General features: G+C 41.9%; 1 protein-coding gene across 1 annotated transcript in view; it reads right to left on the minus strand.

Annotated features, from left to right (window-relative positions):
• The window catches only part of LOC126485920 (CD63 antigen-like), a 436,694-nt gene that overhangs the window by 141,610 nt on the left and 271,623 nt on the right, over positions 1-23,461 (minus strand). The window lies entirely within an intron of this gene.

Below are 23,461 nucleotides of genomic sequence, written 5' to 3' on the forward strand. Positions count from 1 at the left end.
TATCATACGGTGGGCCAAGGCGACGCTGTCGAAAAAGACAGATCGTGATGCGTATGTCACAGCACGTGACTCTGAAGGTTTTACTAGTGCCAGCAGTCGTCTCTGGCGGAGAGCGAACAGCTATTTCAGACCAGTTTAACACACTACTGGCCATTAAAACTGCTACACCACGAAGCTGACGTGCTACAGACGAGAAATTTAACCGACAGGAAGAAGATGCTTTTCAGAGCATTCACACAAGGTTGGCGCCAGTGGCGACACCTACAACGTGCTGACATGAGAAAAGTTTCCAACCGATTTCTCATACACAAACAGTAGTAGACAGGCGTTGCCTGGTGAAACGTTATTGTGATGCCTCGTGTAAGGAGGAGAAATGCGTACCATCACGTTACCGACTTTGATAAAGGTCCGATTGTAGCCTATTGCGATTGCGGTTTATCGTATCGCAACATTGCTGTTCGCGTTCGTCGAGACCCAATGACTATTAGCAGAATATGGAATCGATGGGTTCAGGAGGGTAATACGGAACGCCGTGCTGGATCCCAACGGTCTCGTATCACTAGCAGTCGAGATGACAGACATCTTATCCGCACGGCTGTAACGGATCGTGCAGCCACGTCTCGATCCCTGAGTCAACAGATGGGGACGTTTTCAAGACAACAACCATCTGCACGAACAGTTCGACGACGTTTGCAGCAGCATGGACAATCAGCTCGGAGACCATGGCTGCGGTTACCCTTGACGCTGCATCACATGCAGGAGCGCCTGCGATGGTGTACTCAACGACGAACCTGGCTGCACGAATGGCAAAACGTCATTTTTTCGGATGACTCCAGGTTCTGTTTACAGCATCATGATGGTCGCATCCGTGTTTGGCGTCACCGCTGTGAACGCACATTGGAAGCGTATAATCGTTATCGCCTGGCATCACAGTATGGGGTGCCATTGGTTACACGTCTCGGTTACCTCTTGTTCGTATCGATGGCTCTTTGAACAGTGGACGTTACATTTCAGATGTGTTGCGACCCGTGGCTCTACCCCTCATTCGATCCCTGCGAAACCCTACATTTCAGCAGGATAATGCACGACCGCATGTTGCAGGTCCTGTACGGGCCTTTCTGGATACAGAAAATGTTCGACTGCTGCCCTGGCCAGCACATTCTCCAGATCTCTCACCAATTGAAAACGTCTGGTCAATGGTGGCCGAGCAACTGGATCGTCACAATACGCCAGTCACTACTCTTGATGAACTGTGGTATCGTGTTGAAGCTGTACCTGTACACGCCATCCAAGCTCTGTTTGGCTCAATGCCCAGGCGTGGGTACTGATTTCTCAGGATCTATGCACCCAAATTGCGTGAAAATGTAATCACATGTCTGTTCTAGTATAGCATATTTGTCCAATGAATACCCGGTCATCATCTGCATTTCTTCTTTGTGTAGCAATTTTAATGGCCAGTAGTGTAACTGCTGGCTGCGCGTTTAAATGCCTGTCAGCTCTCGATAGCACACGGAGAAGTTTACACCTTTAGTGGGCACGTTTTCAATTACCTGTTGATTTCCCGTCGGACCTACTCGGAGCCGAGCATTCGTTAAGTGTGGCGGACAACCCGACTAGTAGGACGTCACAAGCTCGTTGCAGGTAGCGTATTTCTCGCGTACCCCGGCCAAGACCAATTTCACCGTGACAACTGCAGGAAAAGGCCTTTTGAACCAACTGGGCGATTAGCTGCCTTTGGTTATGTGACTGGTCAGTTTTTTGCTGTATCTTCTTGCATTATACTACGAGTACACCGATCATTGTTCCCGGGCCACTTAGCTATCTTGAGGAGCCTCAAGTTAGATAGCTTCGGGCTGCCCCAAATGTTGCTCATCTCAGTAGTGTACTGTCAGTTATGACGATACGAACGTAAGGACAACGCAACACCCAGTCTCCAGGCGGAGAAAAATCTGAGATCCGGCCGCAAATCGAACCCGGGCCCCTTCGCTTAGCAATCTGCTGCGCTGAGCAAGTACCGAGGTGGAAGTGGGAGAAATTCAGAGATGCTTTAGCTCGCCTACGGAGCGCTGAATTTCAAGAAGGCATTCAGTCCGACCACGTCCAAAGTCCAAACCAGGTGCATGACATCAGAAGCGCGGAGGTGCGCTCCTTCCGGCGTCCATTCCTGGACGCGCCTGGCGGAAGGCGTTACCAGCTCGGGGCCGGCTCATGGGCCCCGCACGGGGCTGCTGTCTCTGCCGACCTCAGACACAGCAGCTGTGGCCGCACCCATACACGCGGGGAGGCGTGCAAGCGGCACAAAACGACCGGCAATATTCGACGTTACTTACATATAAATGTGTGTTATCTCATTAATGAGTTACCATCATTTTGTGGCTGATGAACAAACGAACGATGAAATTGCTGCAAATGAAAGAACCAGCAATGATTCTTATATTGTTTCTTGACACAAATATTAGACCGTTTTTCCCGAATATGCAGCGGCTACCCTGGGTGTAACTTTGAGGTTCGCCGATGACATTGTAATTCTGTCAGAGACAGCAAAGGACTTGGAAGAGCAGTTGAACGGAATGGATAGTGTCTTGAAGGAGGATATAAGATGAACATCAACAAAAGCAAAACGAGGATAATGGAATGTAGTCGGGTGATGCTGCGGGAATTAGATTAGGAAATGCGACACTTAAAGTAGTAAAGGAATTTTGCAATTTGGGGAGCAAAATAACTGATGATGGTCGAAGTAGAGAGGATATAAAATGTAGACTGGCAATGGCAAGGAAAGCGTTTCTGAAGAAGAGAAATTTGTTAATATCGAGTATAGATTTAAGTGTCAGGAAGACGTTTCTGAAAGTATTTTTGTGGTGTGTAGCATTGTATGGAAATGAAACGTGGACGATAAATAGTTTAGACAAGAAGCGAATAGAAGCTTTCGAAATGTGGTGCTACAGAAGAATGCTGAAGATTAGATGGGTAGATCACATAACTAATGAAGAGGTATTGACTAGAATTGGGGAGAAGAGGAGTTTGTGGCACAACTTGAAAAGAAGGAGGGATCGATTGGTAGGACATGTTCTGAGTCATCAAGGGATCACCAATTTAGTATTGGAGGGCAGAGTGGAGCGTAAAAATCGTAGAGGGAGACCAAGAGATGAATAGACTTAACAGATTCAGAAGGATGTAGGTTGCAGTAGGTACTCGGAGATGAAGAAGCTTGCACAGGATAGAGTAGCATGGAGAGCTGCATGAAACCAGTCTCTGGACTGCACAACAACAAGAACAACCCAGGGTGTGATTAGGCAGAAATCTAAGAGTACAGCTTAAATTGTTGCTAGTAAAACGAGCTGCAATTACATATACAGGGTGTTTCACAATTCACATTACACCCTTCTAGAAGTTGTAGAAGGAGCATAGTAGATCAAGTTTTATATTGGAACTTATGTTCGGAAAGGTTATCCAGCGACGCTACCGAGCATCAAAGATACAGGCAACAGCGCCTATAGATGTACAGTAAGTATATACAGGGTGATTCCGTGATGACGTTACGAACATTCAAGGATGACGGAGACAGATAAATGTATCAATCTGAGATAAGGGTCCCTGGTTCTGAAACGAATGAGTCTAAAATTTATAGCGAAAATCGTTCTGATACCTCTGACAGTGGGATACATGTACCAGTAGTGCTGTTGCTAAGAATGTCGGATGCGCAACTCTCAGAGGTGCTAGTATGGGTCAAGACGAGAAAAAATTAATACCTGAGGAGGTACGAGCGCTTGTTCATCTTCGCTAGTGTGAAACACATCTCCTCATTGAACAAGTACTCATAATAACTCTTAGGGTATGCATTTTAGAGCTCGTGTTTACTTCAAACACACACACACACACACACACACACACACACACACACACACACACACACACATATATATATATATATATATATATATTGAAAGGTGGCTACACTGAGTCACAGCGCCAGAGATTGCGCCAAAGAGTATTATTCAGCCGCCTCCACTGGCAGTGTTTGTTGAGAAGTCGACGTGGGGAGTGCTTGTTCAGAAGTGGTGGTGGTTAGTGCTTTGCTGAGAGGATGTTAATAGCTGTATTATTTGAAGCCATGTCGTGTGCATTTGTTTTGATGGGCTAGACACCAGATGTTGTTGGATTGGGGATGTTGTAATGATCAGAGTGTACTTTTCGTCAATATATATGAAGGTAAAGAAAATCTTTTATTTTTTATTTCAAATGTGCTAAATAACAATGCCTCTTGGTCACAGGTTCAGTCAACAAAGCATCTGGCTTGTGTTCATGTATTAGACTGTAATTCGGGTTTCTATGTGCAATTGTAGTATTTCAGTTTTATTTAATTAATTCAGTGTAAATGGTATTTAAAATACCTTGTCTTACTGAGGAAGAACCGTGCCAGATGTGTACGTTGAATCACACTTCCACACACAGAACAGTTACATTTGTGCTTTATTGTTGTGTAGTTTTGTTTCGTAGCTTTTATAGTTGCTGGGGACTTAGTTAATTAATTGTGTTAACGGAAGTTTTCTTTCATTTTTTGTTGTTATTCTAAGCAGTCAGATTGCGGAGTAATACTAGTCAGGGCCAACCGGTTACGAGACTGCGTAACCGGACACACAGTGACGAAAATTAATAATTATTTGCATTATATTTAATTAAGCCCCCATGCACGTGGCGACCCTGCCACGATCGTCCCTTGGAATCTTCTGATACTAAAAATAGCAGACAGTAGTATTGTTGTAGTAATTTGTAGTTTAGTAATTGTAGTCTATATTGCATGTGTAGATTTGGTAACTGAACATTTGTTGTTGTCTTGTCATTCTTTTAATGGTATTTTGGCAGAATTTAATTTTTGATGTCTTGTATACGGGTTTGACAATTTTGTGAAGTTATGAAGATTTCAATTGTTCGTTAATCGTGTTTGTCGGGAAGCATTTCGTGTGAATGGTATTGTTGGAGATAAAGTGTCATTGTGTGTAATTTTCGTATAGTGACGAGTTTTGTATGTTTTGTAAATGATTACGCGATCGATGAAAAAGGCAAAAATGATGCATAGTCAGAATGACGAAATTGTTGACATGGCGAACTCGCCAACACAGGAGAACAGTATGATGAATAATGAAGTAGAAAACAATTTAATAAATCGGGAAAATAGTCCGGAATCAGTTCAAAATTTTTCACAATCAAAAAATTTTCATAATACGAGATTAACGACAGAAGATTTTGGAATAGTATCGAACACAGATAGCTTTACTGCTGTGACGAGGAAAGTTAGTTTTATGGGAAATGTTAGGTGCGAAAAGAATTTCGAACAAGTTAATATGGAGCAGTTGATGAGTGCAATATTAAATTTGGGATCACGGTCACACTCACAAATAGGAACAATTAAAACTGAGATGGGAACAATGGAAACACGGTTAGACTCACTGGGAACACAGTTAAGATCTGAATTAAAAACAGTGGGATCAAAAATAGGAACAATTAACACAGAGATGGAAACAATGGAAACACGGTTAGACTCACGAATAGGGACATGTTTCCAAACATGAAAGATGAATTAAAAAAAGAAATTGGAGAAGAAGTACAACCGATTTTGAACGCTCACAATAATAGATTAATTTCAATAGAAATCAGACAAAAGGAACATGATAGAGAACAGGAAGAAAGAGATCGCGTGATAGCACAAAAATTTTGAGTTCAATTTACAACGTGGACACGATAAGGAAGAAATATTTGAAAGAATCGAGGAATCCGTGCCAAATGACAGAATAAATAACCTAACACAACAGTATGAACAGTTAACTACTAAATGTGTCAATACTGAAACCCGAGTCGCGACACTTACGGAAGACGTAAATAAACAGAAAGAACAAATAAGTGACTTATCGGAAAGAGTTGAGGAGATTGCAGATAAATTGACAAGTCTTAGTTTAAATGGGGACAGAGATTCAGATGATACAGCTCCATTGCCATTTGCAGAAACCGAAGAGTACCAGAACATAAATAAGCATGTTGAAAATCAGGGAAAATTTAATGAACGCGTTAAAAGGGAATTTGAGGCATTACGAAAGCAAGTCAAACAAATTGAAGGCGAAATCGTAGGGAAAGACAGCAGAAGAAATTTAGAATCACAGATAGCAGAGGGGTTTGAAGAAAATAATTTGTTTCATTTACGAGATGCAACAAGAGAGCGCCAGGCGCGCGAACTTGACAATAATCGACATTGGGACTGGGACAGACGCGCTAGGTCTTTGTCGCCACCAGGCGAAAACTTTGATTATAAACACTTTTTAACTGTTCGGAAATTTAAGATCTTTCGCAATTCTAAGAATGACATACATCCATGTTCATGGTTAGATCAATTTATGTACGCACTTCCACCAAATTGGCCACTAAGTCACAAACTGGAATTTATGTGCGGCTATTAAAGTCCTCAGGGGATTCACTACGCTAAGTGAATATGTGCCGTAGCGTGCACAGGGCCCCGAGCTGTAGTGGTGCTATTTCCCTTTTAGTTTTCTGCACCGCTGCCTACTCTTTTACTATTCTTTGCATCTATCAAAACTACTCTTCGACTATCAATCTATCTAGAGAGTCGGTAAAGAATAACCAGATATGACTATTTTACCCATAAGTGATCTCGGAAATTACCGTTTGGACTTACTGTACCTTCAGCAGCATTCATTCGTAGTTTAAACGAAATTTTACCTGTTTATCTTCGTGATAATATTACTTCATATGTTGACGATATTCTTATTGCTAAACGTTCTTGGAGTGAGCATAACAAAATTTTGGATTCATTATCACGTATTTTTGCAAGATTTGGCATTACAGTGAACTTGGAAAAATCTGAATTTGGTTGTTCTCAGGTGAAATTTCTTGGTCATATTATTTTTACAGAAGGTATTCTTCCTGATCCAGAGAAACTAGACGCTATTCGTAATTATGCTGTTCCTACTACAAAACGTGATGTTCGTAGTTTCCTTGGTGTCTGTAATTTTCTTAGACGCTTTGTTAGATTGGACAATTTGGCCACACCTCGTTTATGTGAACTGTCTGGAAAGAATTCTAATTGGTGTTGGGATGAGGAAGCTCAGTCAGAATTTGAACAACTTCGTGATGCTTTAGTTGCTGCTCCGCTTCTTTCACATCCGGATTTATCTAAAGATTGTTGTTTGGCGACGGACTCATCATACAAAGGCCTAGGTGCACATTTATTTCAAGAGATAGAAGAAAACGGCGTTGTAGTACAGAAAACTATTGCATTTGGAAGTCATGTTCTCTCTGAATCAGAAAAGAATTATTCGATTACGGAACTTGAAGCTTTGGCTGTTGTATGGGCTTTCACAAAATTTCGCATATTTTTGTATGGCAGACATACTAAGGTTTACACCGATCATGGAGCTCTGGAATTTCTTATGTCAGCAAAATTAACACATGGAAGATTGTCACGATGGGCGCTGTATCTACAGGAATTTGATTTTAGTATTGTTTACATACAGGGTTCTTCAAATATTACTGCTGATGCTTTATCACGTGCACCTATGGGTTTGAAACAAAGTGCTGAAGAGGACTGCAAAGAAAATAATTATTGTTTGATGTATATTCAAAGTGTTGCGTTTGAAAATTTTATTCCGTCTTCGCTCCAGGAAATCGCTAAGGAGCAAAACAAGGACCCAATCTGGAAGGACATTAAGGAGAAGTGGAGGAGAAAGGAAAGCGTAGCGATTAGACAGTATTATTTAGTTCACAATGATATTCTTTTCAAACGAAAATCGGTCGACAACTCTGTTTGGTTAGTTTGTATTCCTGATGAGTGGGTTAATAAATTGATTTGGTATACACATTTCAGTTATGCACACTTTGGTCCCAGAAAATGCTTTCATAAATTACGAGAAAATTGCTACTTCAGTAATATGGAAAAACGTATTCGATCTGTTCTTGCCAAATGCAAATTATGTCAAAAGGCTAAGCCGCCAACTATTTCTCACAGAGCACCGTTGTTTCCTATCATTCCAGCGAAATTAAAGGAGATGGCTGCAGCCGATTTGTTCGGTCCAGTGGTTCGTTCTACTAATGGTTTTGCGTACATTTTGGTAGCAGTGGAATTGACATCAAAATATGTGTGTTTTACGCCTTTACGTAAAGCAACAGCTCGTTCAGTATCTAATGCTTTCATCAAACATTTTCTTAAAGAAGTTGGTCATGTTGATAAGGTTATATCAGATAATGGATCACAATTTCGCTCTAAAATTTGGCTTCGTACTCTACGGCGTCGTAAGATTAAACCAATTTTCATTTCACTTTTTCACCCTCAATCTAACGCTCAGAGAGATGGATGAAGGAAATCAATAAATTGTGTCGACTTTATTGTCATCAGAATCACAGAGCTTGGGCTCAGTATCTTCATATTTTTCAAAACATTCTGAATGAACTCCCTAATGATTCAACTTCTTTACCGCCTATATTGATATTAAAAAATAAAGAACCGACAAATCGCATTTCTGAAATCGTTCCTTTTCCACCTACACGGAAACTTCGGCAGTCTGAAGTTGTGAATTTGACTCTACAAAATATTGCATCTGCGGCTGCTAGAAGAGAGAAATCAGCTAAACGTCCTGGTCGTTTAAAAACCTTGTCAGTTGGTCAAAAGGTGTTAATTCAGTCTCACCGTTTGTCTCACAAAGGAAAAGGCTTGTGTCGCAAATTTTTTCTGCTTTATAACGGTCCATATAGAGTTCGCAAAATTATTCATGATAACACTGTCGAAGTAGAAACTCTTAAATCTCGGCGCTCTAAGGGAATACATCACATATCGAACGTTAAAATTTTTGTGGAATGACATACTTTCGAGAAACCAACAGTTATACGTAAACATGCAGAGAATACAAGGATACCGCGCCGTGTTCCGGCGGCGGCACATACTCAAAGCAACAGTCAAGTCTGCGAAACGCACAAGGCAGTCGTTGACCGTAAACAATTACTTCCTACGTCACGCGTACCTACAGCTGATCGAGCACTCAGTGCGAATGCACTGACAGCCGTAAACAAATACACAGTCTAATTTCTCCCATTAAATTCAGTATAAAGCTATAGTGACTTGATAAATTATGTTATTAACGTTCAGTATTTTTCAGGATACGGTTGTATAAAATATTTAAGACCTTCGGGTAAATTCTGTGTGTGTCCCACGTTAAGAGGACTTGCTATCGAGAAAATTTCAGGAAGTTTGTAATTTCGAAGAAGAAAGTAATAAACTAAAAAGGTAACTATTAATTGAGTTTATTTTTCAGGTAACATATTTCCACTTAGGTACGTACTTTAGACGTAATTTGCTGCTCGCGATTACGTGATTCATACTTTGTACTAAATTTCGTGTTCTATGAATTTACTTGTGAAGCGACGTGCTTGCATACATTAACTGATTTTGACAATGATTGATTAATAACAGGGTTGTTACTTATGTATATTATGCATTGCTTGGCTGGTATGCTTTTTCACTGACGTCATATTTTTTTATGTGCCTGCTGTGCCTATTTATTTAAATTATAATTGTCACCTGATTAGTTGTGCTGATACGGTTATGTATGTAAGTCATACTTTGTGATTTATCTGCTTGCGCCTTCATGTTTACTTATTAAGATTACATATGAACATTTATTTGCTTATGCTGATACGATGCTAATGACCTGTTTATTATGTAAGATATACATTCGCTGCTTTGCGTATGGATTGCACATTTATACATTTCTGTTTTGTTGTCATAACTACTCTTTAATTTGGTATATAGAAATGTACGAACATGGAGTTTAGGTCACACTATGGCATTAATTATAAATTGTTTGCTTGGCAGAGTCTTGTTGTAGGGATTGTGCTACATCCATTTGTTGACATTCTGTTCTCTACTGGTATATTTACTCGCATTACATGTTTTGCTTACGCTTAGTGCCTTATATTTTAAGATAAGAAAAAGAACTGCTATAATTCTACGAACGACGTTGGTACAAGAAACTTCATTGGAGTTACATGAGCTGGAGGTTTTTTGGAAGCTGTATAAATTTATGCTAATAGGAAGGAAGCTAACGACATGACATACCAACACTAGGGTTAGACCATTGACAGTTATTACACTGCATTCTTCGTGAGCAATTGAAATAGCAAGTGACACTTGACGCAAGAAATACTTCATGTTTGTTTCTGTTTTGCCATGATTCTTGAAGTGGTGTACACACTGTGAAATATTACGAATTATTCATTCAAAGTCTTATGTGATCTTTCATGCTACGTACTCACACCTACTTACTGAAATTTATTCAAACTGAAGGCTGTTAGAGGTCATGTATGCATTTCTTTTATTTTATGATGGACAAGGTAACCAAAATGTATTTTATAATTCATAATGAGTGGAAGATTTGGCTCAGGTGGACTACACAGAGGTTGTGTGTGGACATAGTGTCTTCAGATTGCATGGGATGATGAATTGAAGTTTGCACTAGGATTTTATCTGTACTTGTTCGAGGAGACTGAGTAGAGGAAAGAGTTGTTATGGAAGGGAAATGATATTGGTAATAAGGTTTATATGTATCGACGTATTGAAGAGGTATTATTGAGGTATTGAGATTGTGTGAAGTTGATGATTATTGGAGTTTTGGTGGACAAGAGGTAAGGTAAATGATATTGATGATAAGGTTTATATGTATCGACGTAAGAGGTATTATTGAAGTATTAAGATTATGTGATGATAATGGATATTGGAGTTTTGGTGTATGAGAGGTGAAGTAAGTGAGGAGCATTTTTTTTTGTCTATATGGAACAAGGAGGATGAAGATAGCAGACTAGAACACTCAAGTGGAAGAAGATTGTCTACACAAACACTTTGTTACATCAATAAGCAGTATATATATATTTTTTTTTTGGAGAGAGGAAGCATTTGCATATCTTGGTACACTGACAGTTGTTCAGAAACCATACATTTTGATTTGGCTTGGCAAACATTGGTCTTGACATGATGACTATGACGTTGACTAACTATTATTGACTGTTATACATTGCTGCCACTACTACTTGATACACAAGTTGAACATAAAATTTTGGACAGAATTGCATTTACAAGTTAACACTATTCAATTACACAGTAGTATTTGAAAGGGTCCTGTAGGCACCTTTCATTGCCAACTCTCGTAGTGGTCAAGTCGGCAAAGAGGTTTCCGCTACTTGGGAGAAATCCACCTGCGTTAGGTTGGTGGCGGAAATGGCATCCTGGGGTTTTCCGGTCCACGCGGAGCGTGGAAGAGGCTGGAGAAGCGGGAGACAGTCTGCCGCCGGTACGGGAAGCGTACACAGCTGTGCTCCAGTTGAAGAAGGGTGAGTTGGACTGACCGCGTGGCGCGTTGTCACATGGAGGGGGGAGCTTTTAGCTTTTGGTCACGAATTTCGTCTTATAAAGATTTACTTGCTGGGTTACAGCAGGGAATGCAAGGCTTTTGTAGACTTTCAGTTTGATTCCCAATGCAGTCTTCACTTTGATCCGTGAGAGGAACGCAGCACAAGGGAGTTGCATATGTTGAAGTGCCCTCGGTTCAGTGTGAGTGTTTATGTGCCTACAACTGTGTGTGTATGCTTCTAATCTTTTCCGGATCGTGGTAATTTTTGTGTATTTGTGAATTTTCTTTGTCTCGTGTGATTAAAATTTGGCCACGGTCCATAGAAATTGTCTCCGCGGACCGAGTGGGCACGCGAGTCTTTTATGAAACGTATAGTATTTCACAAGCAATTGTACATAGTTAGCATGCAACAGCAGTCTATAGATGCACTACATCAATGTTTTAAGGAATAAATAATTTTGCCTTCAATCTTATCTTGTGTACCGATGTTACGTCGCCGTTACCTTCGCCATTTACCTTGTAGTTTTCCTTGTTGGCCCACCTATAGCATTTCCATGTGCACAGGTGTAGTGATTAGTGTCCCTTTTTTTATCTGAAACAAATGCTCTGGAATAGATCGTGTTTTCACGAATCTTGCTGCAGGCTGCACTTACGCATGGTGTTCACGACCTATTTACTTTACTCAATATTTGATTCACGGGAAGAATGCCTGGATCACATTAATAACTACATCCCATTCTTTATCAATGACTTTACAATGAATGTTCTTTTGTGAGTTTTTCTTATTAATAAATTAAGTAATTTTCCGACTCAGTGCTACTTCTTCTTTGTCGTGTGGCTAGAGTTGGTGGCGACCCTATCTTTTATATTGATTTCAGTGTCAAGTAGCATTTTCTTATTCAAAGTGCGCGTGGCTCTTTTAGCTATCAGGATACATTCAAAGGGCGCTTCATGCTTCTTGCACATAGCGTCCTTTTATTCACGCTACTTACACATGGCTTACCCTGCTCACGGATTTCGGTAAACCAGAGATCTTCTGATGCGCAGTGAGGATTAGTTATTTTCGGTTGGATGTGCTAATTGGTATATTGTCTTTCTGTGATACAGAATTTACGTGAATTTATGATATAGGTGTGCATTTTCTTACATGTTTTATCTTGTATATGTATTACTGTATAGACATTGTGATTCGGTATTCTATTTGTGTTACAAGTGTGGGTCGATTCTTGTCCTGTGCCTTGTCTTGGCTGCCTTGTGGGGACTGTGAGTCCATTAGGAGACTTTGGTACTATTCTTGTATTTTGGAGCACGGAGTAACTATCCTTATGATGGAGACGCGTAGCTGTTCAGGGAGCCGCGATCGGAAAAACCAGTCAGACAACAACTCTGAACAAGGACGAGATCAGAACGTCGAGTCCGACCAGGAACGAAACGCAGAAAACGCAAGCACAAGTGTTGTCCATCCTGAGCCCGGTGTAGTGTTTTCGAATCAGTCGATAGATGCAAATTCATTACAGACTATGCTACGGCAATTACTAGACAGTAATAAAAGGGATATCGAGGAAGCAAATAAAAGATTGAGTAGTGAAATAATACAGGGTGTTGGGGAGAAACTGGCGATCATTGACCAACGCATCTCCGCCTTAGAAGAGGGGCAGCAAGTCATTAGCAAGCAGATGATGGAGCAAGAAGAAAGGTTCGCTGGGAATATAGGTATACTAGCAGAACAATGCCAGAGTGAACAAGCGGCTCTTGAGTCCCGAGTAGGACAAAATTCCGCGAGGGATCTCCGCGCGTTAGCAGAACAATGCCAGAGTGACCACGCGGCTCTTGTGTCCCGAATAGAGGACACTGCGGCTAAGTGCCCGGTCCACCTTAGCGCGCAGGTAGAAACCCTCAGCCAGGCGATAATAGCTCTCGAGCGAGAGCAAGGGCTCACGGAAACAAAACAAGACACGGCCCACCGAGAGATGCGAGAAGAAATAGCCAGGATCTCAGACGCAGTGGCGCGTAAGTCTGACAATAATAGGGAAACGATTACCTCGTCATCAGCGGATGCAGACGAAATACGGACGATAACGAAATGTCGGCGTGGACAGTGTGAAATAAAAATACAACAAAAAGAGGTTATCGAGGGAATATGTGAGCGCATGGCCCGTTTAGAACTTCACCTAAAAGGGTTAAAGGCCCATGAAGTTGAAAGAAATGAACGAAAGGGCCATTATTCCGACGATGATTCCGGGAACGATGGCGAATTTGATCATCGTCATGATCACGGATCTTGTACCAGGTGGGAACGGCGCGGATTCCCTCAGGAACGTTCGCCAAGGGAAACTCACGAATTTGACTTTAAACATTTTCTGACCGTGAGGAAGTTGTAAGTCTTCCGTAACTCGGCTACGGGGATTCACCCGCGGGCCTGGTTACAGCAGTTCGAGTTCTCCCTCCCTGCTACGTGGCCCAGTGCGCACAAAATAGAGTATATGTGCGGCTACCTCGAAGGTGAGCCAGCGGCGCGGATGAGGTCAATTGCACGCAATTGCTACACTGTTGGGGAGTTTCGTCAACACTTCCTGTCGATATATTGGTCAGTGGCAGCGCAAAGTCGTGTAAAACACGGACTCATTATGCTACCAGAGTTAAACAGGTCAAAATTCTCCAGCCCTGTGCAGATGTTCGAGCACATGCTGCAGGCGAATGAACATCTTGACGATCCTTATGGACCTGCAGAAATTATCCGTATTTGCCTGGGAAAGTTTCCAATGCAGTTGCGGCACGTTATCCTTGCAGGACGATGTAAGGATGACGTAGAGGGGTTTCGCAATTTCCTTTCAGAGCTTGAGTGCGATGCGAATGGCACCACGCAGAATTACGGTCAGAGCGCCTACGAGCAGCGGCCGCGCAAGCAAAGCCGCAGCCGTAGAGGCAGGTGGCAATACAGACGTAATGAGTCGCCTGAGAGTTACAGAATGCGCGAGCGTTGGCAGCGTCGCGACTCCTCACGGAACGCGGGCAGAACAAACTATGCCAATGGTCATCATTCGCCTAGAGGAAATCAAAGACACCCCTGGGAGTTTAGAAGATATGGTAATGAGCAGAGATTTAGGCGCAATTACAGCGGACCTAGGAACGGTAGTCGTGACCGACTCCAGAATAATTATCGAACAAGCAACAACAGGGGTGCCGTAAACAGTACGGGTGGTCCACCAGTGGGTGTTGAAATTCGTCCCGCAAACCCGTGGCACAATCCGACAAATGCCTCTAATCAAAGGGATCAATGACTGTTGGCTGGCTCGGTTGGCGTCAAACTAAATGAGGACCGGTGCTATTGATGATATTGATGTGCATTTGAATAAAGGAAGACGATATTAGGGAAGATTTGTTGAGGGAGGGCCACAGTATTGGTGTGCCCGCGGTAAACCCAGTCGCCTCTGTTTCGTAAAATTACAGTGTATATTTTCCAATGTTTTGATTCACTCTGGTGTGATTAAAATTAAAGTTTATATTTTCTATGAATTGTAAAGGGTCCCCCAATATGTGTGTAGTTATTTCTTCTTCTCAGCAGAAAGGAGTAGTGTTGTGCTGCTTCAAAACGTCTGAATGTGAATGATCAAGAGGCTCATATGAAGTGTTCCCTATTACAGTAAGATGGCTTTCGTTCTTTGATGACTAAAAAGGTATCGGGTGTGTTGGCGTGGCGAGTCAATAGTCGTAAGGTAATTCTTGATGATAAATTACAGTTTTAGTGTTCTTATTCCCCTTAGGTGAGCATGATTCAGTGAGATTTTTCAAATGTACTGCGATGTTAATGAAGCAACTTGGTGACTTGTAGGTGAAGGACTTGTGTATGAAGGGAGATTAATAGTATTTGATTTTCAGAGTTGCCATCTTATAAGATATTTGGAAAGTGTAACTTGCCGTCACATATTACTAAGTACGGTTGAGGACACCAGGGTGTGAAACCCCAGAAGATGTATATGGAAACAGCTTATAACCTCAAGCAGCTTGATATTTAATAGAGAATCAATGCGACTACCTCCAAGCTAAAATAACATGACGGTAGGTGAGGACCCCTGGGGACATGTGGTGAGTAAGTGCGTAATCATTATGAGTATCTTATGATAGCAGTAAGTTGGGTACTCATGGCCCTGGACAATGGATTTCTTTTGACAGTATTTTTTTATGTACTTATAGGACGAAGTGTTTATGTGTTTGCTAATAGGACAGGATGATTTTTATTTTCATTTTTATGCACACTGACCTATTGCATTAGTCTGATGAATAGATGTTGAAACATTTACCATTCCAGATGTGACTTGAATGAACCTTCTGTGTCTCATTAATCATAACTTTTATTATGCAATGTCCATAGAAAGGAAGTCTCGGAAATTTTTCACAGATCAGCAAACATGTTCTGCAAACCTTGGAGGAGCAGTCAATGAACAACGATATGGGTATTGGTGTTGAAAGGAATATTTTGTTTATATGTGGGAATTGTAGTCGGGCTATATGGTGGTGGTGACTAGTACGAGCTGTGTAGATTGTGTGTGAGAGCGTAGTTAGGAGTAGGTAGAGTTTCGTGTCTGTAGTTAGCAGCGGCGCCAAATCCTATCCAAATGCTGACCAAACCTTGTACAAGATCTACCCTGAATGATTGACAGCAGATGTAATGCTGGAACTATATTTTATAAAAATGATTTTTTGTTTGTTTGAGTATTGGTTATGTAATTTTCCTCATTTTTTGTTGGTATTGTTAAGAAGGCCCTTTTTGTCAAGTTAATTTTGGGCACTATTCCATGTATTGATCAGGAGTGAGAAACTCCGAAGATTTTGTGGTAATCTGTACACATGATATTTTGTAATGATCTCTGTGAGCGCAGTTCTTAAGTGGGTGCAAGGCCGCCTAGGGAGCCTCTGCATCAGAAAGCACAGGGCTTGGTCCACCGGCAGGCGTTGCAGAACCCTGGTATCAACGGCGGAGCAGTGGTGCGGCGAGCGGTCACAGCTGTTTCCCCATCAGAGGGGAGGGGATGCTGGTCTTCCGCCAAGCGCAGGCTCACACCGGAGCCCGCAGGCGTGTCACCACGGTAGCGCCAGCTGATGGCCGGCGTTCCACCCCATGCGCTAGTCATCTGACAAGCGAAAGGGAAAGTATGACGCACACCAGGCGAGGCCGCCGATCCCTGAGCGCCGCTAGTCCAGACGGCCGCTGCGGTGAGGTAACGCCCACTGCCCGGAGGGAAGCGGGTCCCACCACTGACGCATCAGCTGAGACGGTGCAAAGAGGTGATAAGCGGGTCTCAAGCCCGACATCCGCACGAGTTTACGTCGACCTCGATGCGACGCAGAAGAGCGCGTGTCTCCCCATTGACACGACAGGAGACGGGGGCGTGTGTCGGTAAAACACATTCCTCCACAACACACGGACGGCGACCGCCAAGCCGCCTTCTCGATGATGAGGCAGGGCCCACAAGTGGCGATGTCCTGCAAATCTGCAACGCCGAACCATCCCACAGTATGGACGCAGAGGGTGGAAACGGGCACGAGGCAACGTCGCGGGGTGCTGTCTAGGATGAACAACCTGGGTTACAACGGACGTTACAATCAACGCCGCTGCGAACTCCCCAGTTCAGTGTTGTGGTCCCCTAGTAGCTTATCCTCCAAGTCGCCTTTAGAAGAGACGCCCACCCCAGCACCTAAAGAGAATACCCAGTGAAACAACCATGTGGCGAAACTGAAAAATGACAGCGTGTCAACGAGTTGATTTCTGGATGTGTTTTTGTACTCATGTCTTATTTTCCATAGGTGATTATTTACCAGCTGTCATACCACTGGGTTCATTAATGATTTTGTATCACTATATTTGTTGTGAATATTGTATTTTGCACTTTCACTTGCATGTTTTTACATATGTCAGCACCAGATGATACTGCTTTGGTTCGTGATAATGATTTTGCATCATTGTATTTGTTTATATATTTACATATATTATGTACCTATTCACCTATGTCTCTATGTTAACTTTTGATAGTTGGTTAAAGCAATTTTAAAATAATGTCTCATGGTTGTGGTCGTAGTAGGTCAGATGACATGATGTTAGCGTAGTATATCACGCTTAATTTAATTTGTTCTGTTTGCTTTGCGGACCGCATGAGGTCACAATTATTGACTAAGGTCAGATAAAGCTCACTTGGATATAACAGATTAATCAACTCCTTTGTGCTGCTGTTTACTGTTGCAATTGTTACTCGTTAGGGTATGTTTGTTTCGAAGACTGTTGGCGAATCTCCTAGCATGGCGAGAAAATTCGCGGCACAGTCTTCTCCGGGACGTTTGGGGTGATGAAAGGGTGCTGTAGGCACCTTTCATTGCCAACTCTCGTAGTGGTCAAGTCGGCAAAGAGGTTTCCGCTACTTGGGAGAAATCCACCTGCGTTAGGTTGGTGGCGGAAATGGCATCCTGGGGTTTTCCGGTCCACGCGGAGCGTGGAAGAGGCTGGAGAAGCGGGAGACAGTCTGCCGCCGGTACGGGAAGCGTACACAGCTGTGCTCCAGTTGAAGAAGGGTGAGTTGGACTGACCGCGTGGCGCGTTGTCACATAGAGGGGGGAGCTTTTAGCTTTTGGTCACGAATTTCGTCTTATAAAGATTTACTTGCTGGGTTACAGCAGGGAATGCAAGGCTTTTGTAGACTTTCAGTTTGATTCCCAATGCGGTCTTCACTTTGATCCGTGAGAGGAACGCAGCACAAGGGAGTTGCATATGTTGAAGTGCCCTCGGTTCAGTGTGAGTGTTTATGTGCCTACAACTGTGTGTGTATGCTTCTAATCTTTTCCGGATCGTGGTAATTTTTGTGTATTTGTGAATTTTCTTTGTCTCGTGTGATTAAAATTTGGCCACGGTCCATAGAAATTGTCTCCGCGGACCGAGTGGGCACGCGAGTCTTTTATGAAACGTATAGTATTTCACAAGCAATTGTACATAGTTAGCATGCAACAGCAGTCTATAGATGCACTACATCAATGTTTTAAGGAATAAATAATTTTGCCTTCAATCTTATCTTGTGTACCGATGTTACGTCGCCGTTACCTTCGCCATTTACCTTGTAGTTTTCCTTGTTGGCCCACCTATAGCATTTCCATGTGCACAGGTGTAGTGATTAGTGTCCCTTTTTTTATCTGAAACAAATGCTCTGGAATAGATCGTGTTTTCACGAATCTTGCTGCAGGCTGCACTTACGCATGGTGTTCACGACCTATTTACTTTACTCAATATTTGATTCACGGGAAGAATGCCTGGATCACATTAATAACTACATCCCATTCTTTATCAATGACTTTACAATGAATGTTCTTTTGTGAGTTTTTCTTATTAATAAATTAAGTAATTTTCCGACTCGGTGCTACTTCTTCTTTGTCGTGTGGCTAGAGTTGGTGGCGACCCTATCTTTTATATTGATTTCAGTGTCAAGTAGCATTTTCTTATTCAAAGTGCGCGTGGCTCTTTTAGCTATCAGGATACATTCAAAGGGCGCTTCATGCTTCTTGCACATAGCGTCCTTTTATTCACGCTACTTACATACTTAATGTGGATGAAAGATGAGTGAGTGTGTTTTGTGTGTTTCCCCTTCCTAATCCCAAATAATTGGTACCGACCTATCTCCTAAATATTATTTTACTTGTTTGTTGTGGCTTACACTGACACCCATAAATATTATAGGTTTACTGATATTTGTGTATTTGTAGTATTTAATATGACAATTATCTGATATCATTTGTGTGTTTAGTATAATTTGTATGTTTAGTGTAAGAGCATTGATAATAATTTTGTAAAAGCAATTGTGTGTGCATTCAAACTGTTGTTCGTGCTTGCACCTATTCAACATTGCTGGGTGCCACTTGGAAATGTTTAATTTCTGCTGATAAACTCTGATGAACTGTCTGATTAGTGATAGTGAATATTATGGACTTTTACGTGCACTTGTTCAACATGATGGATGCTGCTTGGAAATGTTTAATTTGTGCTAATGAACTCTGATGAGCTGTCTGATTAGTGATAGTGGATATTATAGACTGTTACCTGCACCTGTTCAACATTGCTGGGTGCCACTGATGGAACTGCTTCTACTGACATAATGTCACATGTTGGTGTCTGCACCTGTTCAACATTGCTGGGTGCCACTGATGGAACTGCTTCTACTGAAATGATGTCACTTGTTGGTGTCTGCACCTGTTCAACATTGCTGGGTGCCACTGATGGAACTGCTTCTACTGACATATTGTCACTTGTTGGTGTTTGCACCTGTTCAACATTGCTGGGTGCCACTGATGGAACTGCTTCTACTGACATAATGTCACTTGTTGCTGTCTGCACCTGTTCAACATTACTGGGTGCCACTGATGGACTGCTTCTACTGAAATGATGTCACTTGTTGGTGTCTGCACCTGCTCAACATTACTGGGTGCACTGATGGACTGCTTCTACTGAAATGATGTCACTTGTTGGTGTCTGCACCTGTTCAACATTACTGGGTGCCACTGATGGACTGCTTCTGCTGAAATGATGTCACTTGTTGGTGTCTGCACCTGTTCAACACTACTGGGTGCCACTGTTGAAACTGTTTAAATACTGCTGATGAAATGTTATGAGACTGCTATTTGCACCTGTTGATCATTGCGAGGTGCTACTGTTGGAACTGTCAACTACTCTGAGGAGCTCTACTTGTTTATTGAACTACTGAAAGGATTTTATGTGAATATTTGTATAAACTGATTTTTTGTGTGTTTACTGTTTATGAGATGTTATGAGACTCTTACCTGCACCTATTCGTCATTGCTGACACTATTGACTGAATTGTTTAACCACAGGATACTTGTGTAAACTATTATGTAAAATCATATGTATGCAAGCATTTGTATTCCTTACTGTATTTTATATATTAGGTTATTGAAAGGTCAGTGCAAAGCCAAAATTTATTTAGTTACGTGACATTTACTTATTAATATTACTTTTTAATTTTTGTCTGTATTTTTTGGACGAATTTGGTGGTATTTTCACCACCAATGCTGGCAAAAATACCATCAAATTCTAGCCCGTGGAGGAGGGGCATATGAAAGGTGGCTACACTGAGTCACAGCGCCAGAGATTGCGCCAAAGAGTATTATTCAGCCGCCTCCACTGGCAGTGCTTGTCGAGAAGTCGTCGTGGAGAGTGCTTATTGAGAAGTGGGCAGTAGGAGTTCTGATGTAGCCGTGACTAGTTGTGAGCATGTTGTATGCAGTTGTTCTGATGGGCTAGACAGCCGATGCTGTTCGATTGCGGATGTTGTAATGATCAGAGTGTATGTTTCGTCAATATATATGAAGGTAAAGAAAATCTTTTATTTTTTATTTCAAATGTGCTAAATAACAATGCCTCTTGGTCACAGGTTCAGTCAACAAAGCATCTGGCTTGTGTTCATGTATTAGACTGTAATTCGGGTTTCTATGTGAAATTGTAGTATTTCAGTTTTATTTAATCAATTCAGTGTAAATGGTATTTAAAACACCTTGTCTTACTGAGGAAGAACCGTGCCAGATATGTACGTTGAATCATACTTCCACACACAGAACAGTTACATTTGTGCTTTATTGTTGTGTAGTTTTGTTTCGTAGCTTTTATAGTTGCTGGGGACTTAATTAATTAATTGTGTTAACGGAAGTTTTCTTTCATTCTTTGTTGTTATTCTAAGCAGTCAGTAATACTAGTCAGGGCCAACCGGTTACGAGACTATGTAACTGGACACACAGCGACTAAAATTAAAAATTGTTTGCATTATATTTAATTAAGCCCCCATGCAAAATTATATATATATATATATATATATATATATATATATATATATATATATATATATATGTTCCTGCCCTTCATAAGTGTTTGACTGAAAACATTTCAACAGACAAGATCGCATAAATTCGTCTTTATTTCTCACTTGTTACTAAACATGTTCATTGCGAGTTAGAGCCACATGACATCGGGTCATTACGGTGGATAAAATATAGCATTTCATACTAAGGTTTGTCAGAAATAAAACATTTACATTTAAAAATCACCTTATGCAACGCCATGTCCGTATACGTAGCGCTCACAGATGTTTGTTAATTCTTAAAAATCACAATATACAGTAAAATGCACACTGTATGTTGTCAATAATATTAGAAAAAACTACCGTAAAGGCGACCCACTGAGTTGCAGACAGGCACGACGAAAAGACTGTTACACATTAGAGCTTACGCCCAAAGCCTTCTTCATCAAAGAAAACACACATAAATTCACATAAGCAAGCACACATGACCGTTAACACCGGCGGCTCCGATCGGAGCTTTGACCGAAATCTATAATGTGTAACAGTCTTTTCATTACACGTGTCTGCAACTCAATTGGACATCTTTCCGAATAAAGCAGAAGCAGTCTTGATCGCTTAACTTTTTTAATGTTGACCGGTTTCGATCTTAATATCGGATCGTCTTCTGACCATGAATGTCTGCCGCAGGCGGTGGCTCATGGAAATCCTCTTGTTCGTGGCTGGTGGTGTACAAACAAGAGGACTGTCATGCGCCACCGCCTCCAGCAGACATTCATGGTCCGAAGACGATCTGATATAAAGATCGAAACCGGTCACATTAAAAAAAGTTAAGCGATCAAGACTGCTTCTAGTTTATTTATAATAATAACAGATCGCTGTTTTTCCTATATAAGAACTATGTTCTTTAAAATGTTAAAGGCCATCTTTAGGGTGAGCAGCAATCTGTCCTTTTCCTAGTATGGTTGTTATTCCGACCTCGGGTGTGGTTTTTAAGAATTAAGAATCATCTTGAGCGCTATGTTTGTTGACATCGTCATGTGCACAGGGTAGTTTTTAAATGTAAATGTTTTATTTGGGATAAACCTATGTATGAAGTGCTACATTTCATCCACCTAAATGACAACATGTCATTAACACGCAATGAGCATGTTTAGCAACAAAAACGTTTTGAAGACCAGAAGGTGACAATTATGCTGGTCGAAAACAGTTGTAAAAAATGAAGAGGAATTTACGTGATCTAGCTACTGAAAGTTTTACGCCGAGTAAAACACGTCGCTTCTTTTAATTTATCAACATGAGAAAGTTCAGTAAAAATTTTTTGGCTGTTTATTTTCGAATATGGGAAGATTTTTGTGGGTGTGGTTAAGTAGGAACCTAAGAAAATCTGTGTGTGAAATCTTATGGGACTTAACTGCAAAGGCCATCAGTCCCTAAGCTTACACACTACTCAACCTAAATTATCCTAAGGACAAACACACACACCCATGCCCGAGGGAGGACTCGAACCTCCCCCGGGACCAGCCGCACAGTCCATGACTGCAGCGCCTTAGACCTTAGACGGAACCTAAGAGTACAACTTAAATTACTTGCGAATGGAACGAGCAGCAATCATATTTAGAGTGTTGCCTGTCACAAATATTTAGCTGCTATCGAATCCTTGACAAAGCTTTCGTAAATTTATGTTTTAAGACAAAGATCACACCACACGACCAAGAGACGACACGTGACCGCTTTCCAATTTCAACCGAATGCCAGACGCACTTCCGATTTTTTAGTCACACGTGCCTGGAAGCGTACTCCTCAGGCACACACTTTGACAGCCCAGATAAGCTGGAGATGAGGTGCGTCCCACAAGCAGCAGACGAGGCGGATCAGGACACAGCGACCTCCGCCTCTGCAGCAGCCAGGAGAAGGGCAGGCGAGACGTCTGTTTCGTGGAAGGTTATGACAACGGCCAAGTGGGGGGCGCCGACCGCTGTAGCACGGCGCCCAGCTCCAGCTATGCTGACGCTGCGCAAGTGGAGGCATCGGCAGTCTACTTCGTTTCAGCAGCTGCCAGCGGGTTCACGCGCATGCGCGGAACTGAAATCGTGTTTAAGCAGGACCTTCTCCCGTATCTGGCTGCTTGGAGTGTAGCTCTCAGTTGCTGAAACAGCGTGTACCAAGCGGAAAGAACCTGCCAGACTCTGCACGGGGATATTTTTCTGGCGT

The sequence above is a fragment of the Schistocerca serialis genome, chromosome 1 (assembly GCF_023864345.2).
Source record: "Schistocerca serialis cubense isolate TAMUIC-IGC-003099 chromosome 1, iqSchSeri2.2, whole genome shotgun sequence".
Taxonomy (NCBI): domain Eukaryota; kingdom Metazoa; phylum Arthropoda; class Insecta; order Orthoptera; family Acrididae; genus Schistocerca; species Schistocerca serialis.